Raw genomic sequence first — 11,348 nt, 5'->3', positions numbered from 1 at the left:
TCCCGGGCCACAGCAGAGAGCTGGCCTGGAAGAGGGGCAACCGGGACAGAATCCGGTGCCCCGACCAGGACTAGAACCCGGTGTGCCGGCGCCGCAAGGATTAGCCTAGTGAGCCTCGGCGCCGGCCCTTTATGTGTCCTCTTGGATCATGCAAATACATCATAAGTCTACAAACTGAACTTTTAAAATTGATAATGGAAACATTCATAATCCTTTTATACTCATAAACTATATATTGCCAGGAATGAGATTTACTGAGGTTGTTCATTATTTTTACATTTTTCATTAAATTTTGCAGTTGTCTTAGAAAAGTGTTTTAATAATACTCTTCATTTGCAAAAGAAATAACACCCTGAGTTAGTGAAAAAATATAGATACAATGCCCAATATGATAACCCTGTGCTAAAAATGGTTGCTGATAACTTGAAATGTAGCTAGCTTGGATCAAGATGTGCTGTAAGTATAAAATGCTCAATGGATTTCCAAGATTTGAACAAAAGATAGAATGTGAAGCTCCACATCAATGATGTCTCTATTGATTATCTGAAAAGTTTCAAGAAGTTCTTGAAAGAACTAAATAAACGATATAGGACATTTTCCATGAGGTCTTTAAAATCGCTTCATATACTGAATTAATGATGTATATTGGATTAAATAAAATGTATTACTAAAATTAATCTCACATACATCCCTTTATTTTATAATGCAGCTACTAGATCATTTAAAATTATATGTGTAAGTTTTGATTTGTACCTCACCTTATTTTTCTAGAGTGTTGTTATAGACAGGGTCAGCAAGTTCAAGTCATGCCTCTTTTGTAAATAAAATTTTATTGGAATACAACCACATCCATTCATTTATATATATATATGTACATATATATACATATGTATATATATATATATATCTGTAATTACATATAGTATATGATAGAGTTGAGTAGCTGCGAAACATGGCTGGCAAAACCTGAACTGTAAGCTTTTCCTAGAAAACATTTGTGAACTATTGATCTAAACTTTAAGCCTCTAAAGGTGACATTATTTGCAATTAGTCTAAAATGCATGCATATTTTTAAATGGCTTAAAAAATCCAAAACTCCCAAAGAAGATATATTTTTGCATAACATTGTTGAGCATTAAAAATATCTTTTAAAAAGTACCATCAGTTCCTAATATTAAAAGAAGACATTAATGTAAATGAGTCATAAAATATTGGATGGGTGAGTAAATTTTAACATTCTTAAAGAATCATGTTGAATGAAATATATACCTTTGGTTTTAGACTAGAAAATATAATCTCTGCCATATTCCATAGGAGATATAACAATGTTTAAAGAATGTGAGGGTCAACGATTGTTAATTGATATTACCCAAAGAGTTTTATAGGATCAAAGAGTTTATTCTTCAAATTTGTTTAACAAAGTTTAATAGAATTTCTCAGAGCACACAATGCATAAATAAGCATCCAAGGAAGATAAATTTGTATAGAATACATTTCAAAACAATTTTCCATGGAGTCTTTTAATTTTAATTTGCAATAATTGTCAGGAGGTATGAATATATACTATACATTGGTACACACAATGCTTTTTTTTAAAATTTTTTTTTAAATTACTTATCTGTGAGCAGACACACACACACACACAGAGAGAGAGAGAGAGAGAGAGAGAGAGAGATCAGTCCCTATTCATTGGTTCACACCCTAAAAGCCTGCAATGACCAGAATTGGATTGGGGTCAAAGCTGAGGGCCAGGAATTTAAACTAGATCTTCCACATGAGTGGCCCATCACCCGCCCCTCCTAATGGTTACTTGTATGTGTCAAATTGGAGGGCCACAGTGCTCAAATACTTTATTCTAAATGTTTCTTTAAAAATGTTTTACTAGATAAAGTGAAGATTTTAATCAATGGGCTTTGAGTAGAGCAGATGGCCCTCCATAATGTGGTGGGCCTCATCCAATCATTTGGTAACCTTTACAGTAAAAAGATTGACCTCCCCTGGACAAGAAGGAATTCATCCTGCATATGGCCTTTGGATTAGAATTGTAGCATTGACCCTTTCCTAGGCTTCCTGCCCGCCAGGTTACCCTGACAATTTTGGACCTGTAGCCTCCTTAGTCACCGAGACCATTACTTAAAATAGAACTCTCTCTGAGTACATCCTCTCCATTCTGTTTCCTTGCAAAACTCTAATATATTGACTAGGATTCTAGGGTCTTCTTCTGGCTCTAAAACTAGCACATGAGGTATTTATCCACCCAGTCAATGAGTAACACTGCTTAGAAGTAAACTGAGGGGAAGTGTTATTTTATACAAGAAAATATGCTGAGCTTCCTCAACTTCATAGCAAAATCTCAAAGTTAGCTTGACTGATATCTATGATTTATAAGGAGGAAAAGTGTATTAGTATTTTTTGAAAAATAAAATGTTTAGGGTTGGGTGTTTGGTGCAGTGGTTCAGATTTCTTTGGGGCCCCTTGAGTCCCACATTGGATTGTCTGAGTCCCAGCTAAACTCCTGATTTGAGCTTCCTGTTAATGAACACATTGGGAGACAATAACTGATGTCTACAGTACTTACATCCCTAACACTCACATGCGATACCCAGATTGAGTTTTTAACTCCTGGCTTCAGCCTACCCCACCCCTGACTGTTATTGGTATTTGGGGAGTGAACCAGTGGATGGGAGAGCTCTGTCTGCTTGTATCTCTCTCTCTCTCTTTCAACCAAATCAGATAGAAGCAATAGGAATAGCCAAGATACTCATTTTGTTCCACTGGTTCTCTGAGCCCCAGTACCCACAGAGTGACAAGCAGAGAGCAATGGCATTAGTAGTGGTTTCATTCCAGGAAGGAACCCAGCAATAAGAGAGCTCAACTTCTATAATGGTGTAAGCATGCCTTTCTTTTGTTCCAAAGGGAGCTACTATCACTATGTTCAAAAAGTCTACCACATACATTTTCTTGAATAAAATTGCTAAAGACAAAGGCATCCAGTGTCTATGCTAACAATCTGTGCTAAAATGCTAGATACCAACAGAGAATGATCTCTCAACAATAAGCAAGTAAACCTTCATATGCATGTGATATTCATTTAATTTTATCCTTTACCAATTCATAATAACAGAAAACTGCATAGTCAGCCCAACCTCAATAGATTGGTCACTTTTCTGAAGTACATTTGCTAATTTATATTATTATGGTATGCATTTATTTTTACTGATTTGATCAAAGTATCAAATTTAATGATTTGATCCAAAGTCACTTTATATAAATCGCTTATATAGTCGCTTTATATAAATCTCTGCTTGTTCAATTCTTGCTTTGTGTATGTTTTCTTTTTTGGTGAATATAGCACCAAGGAAAAGCTTCTCTCTTGGATGCCTGTTAGGTTTTCATTAGCATGATAAAAATTATTCAACTTATTATTTCTCCTTCTCCTTTTGGCTGAAAGTTAAATTTTAAACTCAATGTCATTATCATTATAAAAATTTTCATTAGTTGTGAATTTACCCAGAAACTACAGCAAGCAAAATAAGTGAGCAAATGGGAAAAGAAGCATTGTATATAAGAAAAAGGTATTGCCACATAGACAGCCCCTTTTTGGTTTTGGTAATTCTATGTCAATAAAAAAAACCAGAAATGGGTCACTGAAATAAAATATTAACACATGCAAGAAAATTCAATGTTCCTGTATTTGATGGATTGCAATCTTTGATGATATGGCTCTTTTTCTCCAAGTGCTTTCATTTAATCATATTTCATTGAATTATTTTCTATTTGATCATGATATATTTGCTTGGATTTAAACACCAGTTTTGAAACTTATTTAATGTGAAATCCACTGTATGACCATGTTTTTTATACATTCTCAAGAAATCATTTTTCTGCTTTGTTTAAACCAATTAATTATACATTTTTTGTCCAAATTAAACATCACATGCACAACTCTCTAGAGCATCCTGATCATTTTGAATTCTTTTTTTTATTTATCTTCCTCATTACTTAACTTAGTATAAATTCCAAGCTTCCTGATCACCAAGATAATACCAGTAGACATATTTACTTATTTACTCAGTCATTAAATTTTTACTAAGAACCAGGTTTTGTCTACTGGGTATGAACCAATAAATCACAATAGCTATTTCTAAGGTGATTTAAATCTAAAATAGTTTTGCTCAACATTTACTTAAGATATAAAAATAGACCTAATTTTACAAATGGAAATAAATGAGGAGTCATTACTGAATGCAAACTAGTTCTTTTTTTTTTTTTTTTTTTTTTTTTTGACAGGCAGAGTGAGACAGTGAGAGAGAGACAGAGAGAAAGGACTTCCCTTCGTTGGTTCACCCCCCAAATGGCCGCTGTGGCTGGCGCACTGCACCGATCCGAAGCCAGGAGCCAGGTGCTTCCTCCTGGTCTCCCATGTGGGTGCAGGGCCCAAGCACTTGGGCCATCCTCCACTGCCCTGCCGGGCCACAGCAGAGAGCTGGACTGGAAGAGGAGCAACTGGGACAGAATCCAGCGCCCCAACCAGAACTAGAACCTGGGGTGCTGGCGCAGTAGGCAGAGGATTAGCCAAGTGAGCCATGGTGCCAGCCGCAAACTAGTTCTTAATCCCTAGACTACACTGCTGTATTTTCATGAATACTTGGATTACTTTAACAGAATTCCCCTGTCCTACAGTGTGTCTGTGGCAAATGTCACAAATCTGTTTCCTTATCAGCACTTGTTCATGTGGAGTTTTGGGTGAAATGTATTGGCCACAGAGCAACCCCTGCTTAATGAAGAGGAGGGAACAGGATTGGCAACAGAAAGTGAAACCACAAAGGGCCAGGGTAGCCTGAGACAGCCAGTAAGGAACCCAGGAGCACATATTTCTCATCACAACATCCTGCACTGAGTGAAAATGCCTGGGTGTTTCTACTCCCACCTCTCTCAGGCCCCACATGAAGGCTGCCTCTGGCAGGGTAGGGCCTCAGTCACGTTTCCTACTAAAGCATGGTTGATGCTCTCTGGTGAACATCAATATACATTACAAAGATCTGCGATTGTTGTGTCTCTTAGCTAGATCATTCTATTTTCACAAGTTCATCGTCTGGGTTGCTTACATACTCTGGGAATTCATTTCTTACAGTCTGGATGCTGGGAGTCTGAGATCAGAGTGCCGGAAAGTCAGGATCTCCAGATGACTTTCCTCCAGCTTCTAGAGAGTGGGTTCCCTATTAAATCCTCACATGGTGGAAAGAGAGCAAACCGTTTGGTGTCTTCTTACAAGAGCACATCCCAAGCATAAAGTCTCACCTAACTCCCAAAACTCTATCTCAAAATATCACCTCAACGGGAATTACAATGCAGCCTATGAATGGGGGCACATAAACATTCAGCCTGTAGCATCATGTCCTCTTTGTTCATCTACAAGCCTGAATCCCAGATCTCTTTGCCTCCAATCTTCCAAGTGTTGTCTATATATGGAAGATGTTTATATTCTTGCTCCTTCCAACACCAGACTATCTGTAGGATTGGCTGATTCAAGCTGGAGGACTGCTTGCACCATAGCCTGGATCTGTGGCAGCTCTGTCCTATTCTTATTCTCATGTAAAGTCCATGTGGTACCTGAATTAAAACACAGTCATTGGGTTTGTAGCAAGCTGACCCTGAACGCAAAGAGGTACCTCAACTCTTTTACTTCCTTCTTTGTGTCATGATGTACAAAACACAAAGGAATCTATTTTACTATCAGGGAAATTTCCTAGCATGTCTTTAACCACTTAGCTTCTATTTTTTTTTTTAACTGATGTGATAAGCCCCTGGATCTTTCTTTTCAAGAACTCAAAAGAGTAAAAAATATTTGGGAGAATCCATGCAGATGGTTTCAAGTTTCAGAATATTGGATTTTTGATTTTTTTTTCACTTATTGCTGTTTTTTAAAATGGCCCTAATCTTGATGTAACGTACCTGTCTTTGTAAATAAATTAAATTGCCTTTGAAGTTTATTAATAAGCCCTAGGTTTCATCTTTCCCCTCTGTGCCTCCTTCACCTCTGATGGAGAGAATGAGAACATTTTTATATGCATCTTCAGGGCCTTTTAATTTGCACCTTATTTTCAATTCTAGTTTACTCCCCCAGTTTCTCATCATCTTTATTCAGCACAGCAACGATGCCTAGAAACAGCTGCCCAGAGTCTTATCCTTACATGTACTGTTTACTTTTTTTAAGATTTCTTTTTTATTCATTTTATGGGCAGACTTACAAAAAGAGAGAAAAGACAGAGAAAGAGAAAGAGAGTTTTTCTATCGGCTGATTCACTCCCCAAATAGCCACAATGACCCAGGGCTGGGCCAGGCTGAAGCCAAGAGCCAGGAGTCTCTTCTAGTTCTCCCATGTAGCTGCAGGGGCCCAAGTACTTGGGCCATCTCCGGCTGTTTTCCCAGACATTAGCAGGGAGCTGGATCAGAAGTGGGACTCAAGGGGCCGGCGCCTTAGCTCACTTGGTTAATCCTCAGGCATCCCATATGGGCCCCAGTTCTAAGTCCCAGCTGCTCCTCTTCCAATCCAGCTGTTTGCTGTGGCCTGGGAAAGCAGTAGAAGATGGCCCAAGTGCTTGGGCCCCTGCACCCATGTGGGAGACAGGGAAGAAGCTCCTGGCTCCTGGCTCCTGGCTTTGGATCGGCGCAGCTCCGACCATTGTGGCCATCTGAGAGGGTGAACCAATGGAAGGAAGACCTTTCTCTCTGTCTCTCCCTCTCACTGTTTGTAACTCTGCCTGTCAAATAAATAAATAAAATCTTAAGGGGCCAGTGCCGTGGTTCACTTTGTTGATCCTCTGCCTGTGGCACCGGCATCCCATATGGGCACCAGATTCTAGTCCTGGTTGTTCCTCTTCCAGTCCAGCTCTCTGCTGTGGCCCAGGAAGGCAATGGATGATGGCCCAAGTGCTTGTGCCCCTGCACCCATGTGGGAGACCAGAAAGAGGCACCTGGCTCCTGGCTTCGGATCAGTGTAGCTCCAGCTGTAGCGGTCATTTGGGGGGTGAACCAACAGAAGGAAGACCTTTCTCTCTGTCTCTCTCTCTCTCTCACTGTCTAACTCTATCTGCCAAATAAAATAAAAATCTTAAAAAAAGATAAAAAGAAGTGGGACTCAAACCAGCGGCCATATGGGATGCAAGCAGGGGCTTTACCTGCTATGCCACAAAATAGATCCCGGTACTGTTTTCTTCATTCATCACAGTGCCTGATGCTTCATGTCCAGATACATATTTCCTTCCAATTATATATCCTCTAATTTGACCAAGGCTCAAAGTTTTAACAATTTAAAGGCTACCTGTGCCATCTGCTGTGTTCAGCCTATCAATAATAATGGACTCCCCATTGCCAGCAAAGCTGTGAATGATCTAGATCCAAATGCCATTCTGTCTCCTGCTATCTGTGACCTCGTTCAATTCTACACAATGCAGGTTGCATGTTGACTTTTCAAGGAATGTGTGTTGAGACGGCATCTGCAATGTCAGATGTTGTTTAAAGAAAAACACGTCTGAAAGGCATGAGGGGGAAGGAGGAATCGGTAGAAGAAATCAAAATCTAATGCAAAGCTGAAGGGAACCTCAGCCATCCCAGTAAGAAGTTCTAGAACTCGGCTTTATCACTCTGCCTACCCCATCCAGGGGCTGCTACTGTCTCAAGAAGAGCCTGAGTTTGCCAGGGCAGCCCTCAGCAGTGGGCCCTCACTTTGAAGTCGCTGAGTCCTGGAAGGTACCTGATGACCACGTACCCTGCCGCTAGGCAACAAGTCCGTCCTTGAAGGGAACTTACAAGGGCACTCATGAGCAAGCAACCATGTAGAACACACACACACACACACACACAGAGGTATACACACCAAGAAAATAAAGCTAAAATCTGACAACTTAATCCATAATGAGCCAAGAGTGTCTCATTTGCCCTGTCTCTCTTTGAACTCTACAACATTGCCTTTCAATATTTGAGGTTTAAAATGACTGCCAATCATTACCTGCTAGACTGAAGAAGAATCAGCAAAGTGATTAGGTTTTTGACTGGAGACATGAATAAAGTTGTCCATGTGGATCGATGTCACCCTGTCACTATTACCCAACATGACAGTGATCACTACTGCCTGGAGGGTGTCTGCTCAAATGTCACAATTACCATAGGAACAAGGCTGGCCACAGTGCTTCTCACAAAGTGCCCCCAATGACTATTGCAAGGTGCCAGTTACTTGTAACACAGCAGACTGAGCAACTTCTTAATTATAATAAAATTGCAAAAATTTCCAAAAATATTTTTGTGATTCACTTAGAATTAACAATCACATATATTGATTTCTCAGAGCCCTCAGAAAACAATTTCAGGCACTGGAGAGAAACTGGGGATGAGTGAAAGAGTAATTTTACTCTTCACTGGGTACAGATAAGAAGTACTGAGACTCTGATCTAACTCAAGATGGTGTGGCTCATTCTTCTCAGGTGTACTAAAAATCATTAAAATAGCAATTTCTTCAATGGACTATATGCTAAGCACTTTATATAGCTTATCTATTTTGATTTCAGAAACAATTAGGAAATACATGTGGACATTGAGGCTTATACCCAGAAAGGTGTTTCCAAAGGTTGTTGGAACAGCACAGTGTGATCGCTGGCCCGTATGACTCTAAACTGTTTCTCAGCCCCTCAATCAGACAGCTAGTGAGATTAAAACTTTTGCATTTGGAGCAGAAAGTGAAACACATTAAGATTAAATGGTACGTTCACATTCATTTTCAAAATGTTAATCCTTACAAAGATCCTTTACTTTGGGTGGAGAAGCACTTTATCCTCTTCTTACAGATGAAGAATTTAAGGTTCATAGGATCAAAATGACTCATAGAAGATAACGCGGTTAGTCATCTGAAGATATGGAAATTGAATCCAAATGTGTATGTGTGTTTTTATTCCCATTCTTTTTTTAAAAAGGCAGCCACCAATGATGCATAGGAAAATATTAAAATGTAAGCTTTTAATAAAATCAGTAAGTCCAAATTGCATATTGCAAACCATATTAACAATCTTCCACAAATAATGAATTTTGTTTGAGGAAATTAAAACATGGCTTACTGGAAAGGGCATTCAGCTGAGCACTAATGCCTGAATTTTAGGCCCGGTTTCTCTCCCAAATTCCACTCTCCTTGAATCATGGCTGTTCCCTTGAACCCCAATAATCTACTGCAGTGCTCCTATCTCTTGCTAAGGGTTCAGTTTCTTAGTTTCCAAACCCTGCCATGCACTCCTCATGAATACCTAGCGAGTTAAGGTGTGACCATTCCCATTTTCTAGATAACAAAAATACAATTCTAGCAAACTACTTGTTAATGCCAAAGAATACAGCTACTGGTTAAACGCCCATACTTAGAAAACCACAGTCATGGGTTTGCATAGCCACCAGCTCAATCCCTGATCAGCTGTGTGAACTTGGAAAAGTGAATAAACCTATCAGATGGTTCTTATGATTTTCTCTTTCTTTATTTTAACTTAGTCAAGCCTCTCTCCCATGAAACCTCCAACAATTTAATTGCAACTCCCAGCTTTAGGGGGTTGCCTCAGAAATTAATCTAAATACCAGCAAATTCAATGTTCCATGAATGGAACTCCTATTTCTAGATTTTTTTTTAATGATCCTAAGCATTCCAATTAGAAATATCCTAACAAAACTGATGGAAAAGTGGAAGTGAAGATCTTCTGTAAGAGGAAGCAGGTAAAGTGTTCTGAATTGTCACACACATTTGATAGATACCATGCTCCATTGACAACCTCTATCCATCCCTATGTCTCCCTGAACCCACAACGGTTTCTCATTTTTCATTAGGTTTTAGCTTCATTTTCCATTAAATGGGCTGTTGGAAATCCTGACTGGGGGTTGAGAAGCCAATGAAAATACAGAAAAAGAACACTTATTTGAAAGCATTGGACATTGTGGAATTATTTCCTTTCTGCTTTTGATAAAACTTAAAATTATTTACAAAAGACCAGGCTTATAAAGTCGTTTAACATTTGATTACTGGTATGCAGCATCTTGAATTCAGTGAACTTTATTTGTGGAAATGGAATTTTAAGTCATTATAATCTCTGATCATGAGAAGGAATCATGTAAATATTTTAGAAACAGGTGAAAGATTGGGTAAAATATTGTGTATATATTACATTCCAAAATTCCAAGCCAATCTCCAAAACAAATTATTGATCTATTAAAATGGGCTTGAGCTTTCATGTCTTAGGTTTGAGTTCCAGCTTTAACATTCAGTGATGTGTGACTTGGGTAAGTTACACAATCTAAGCTTCTCCAGTGATGTATGAATAATGATATTTACATACAAATGTTTGCACCAGGATGAAATGGGGTAACATTTATAAAGTGTCCCACACATAATATGATACAAATGAGACCCCTAGTACTTGCTGATTTCCTTCAACAAAGAGACACAGAAAGTCTAATTTCTGATGCTTCATTTCCTGGTGAAGGAAAACTGAATGGTGATATTCATGTTGGTGAGAAAAATACTCCTGGCTAACCTTGAGGAAAATGGAGTGTGTTCCTTTCTGTTTAGAATTGTCTGTGCCAGGAAACACTGGAATGATCCATTTGAAACAGGAACTTTCATACCTGAGCTACTGCCCAGAAATTATGGCACCGTTTCTGGGAAGTTTTGAAAATGCTTTGAACTTGCTTTCTAAAGTTGCCTTGCGTTGCATACTGCATGGGTCCTCTGCACATCCATGACTTGGCTAGAGCTATTGCTGGCTGGGCCAGCATATTTTCAACCTGATCAAGGCATAGAACACTGAAAATTTCATGAGATTCTGCTTGTGTGTAATTTCCAGATTTATACTAAGCTGTTCAGATCCCAAGGGATTTGTAATTGAGAAAAAAAGAAGAATGTACCAACTCTGACATATATCATTGAAATGCTTAATTTGGACTGAATTAAGGGTCAAGTGTGGTTGTGACTTCTTATTCCTCCTTAGGTGGAGAAAAACTTATGTAGTTTTATAGAACATCCTTTCAAATTTAACAATAGTAGAAATTTCCTAGACTGGAACCCAATAAACCTGGAAATACTAATAAAGATTTAGAATCATGCTATGGACTGATCCAAATTAGTTACTATCCTGTCCTGGAGTAACCATAAATTTGCTTGCTTTTATGTCATTTTAATGCACTACTATCCAAGACTTAAAAAGCTCAGTAGTTGCTTTATAATTATCAGCTATCTGTCCAATAAGTTGCTATTGCTTCTCTTCCTAAGGTGCTATTCCTTCCATTCCTTGTCTATTGTTTGTTTTTTATTATTTTTACTT

The sequence above is a fragment of the Lepus europaeus genome, chromosome 22 (assembly GCF_033115175.1).
Source record: "Lepus europaeus isolate LE1 chromosome 22, mLepTim1.pri, whole genome shotgun sequence".
NCBI classification, from domain to species: domain Eukaryota; kingdom Metazoa; phylum Chordata; class Mammalia; order Lagomorpha; family Leporidae; genus Lepus; species Lepus europaeus.
Note: the sequence above shows the minus strand (reverse complement) of the source record.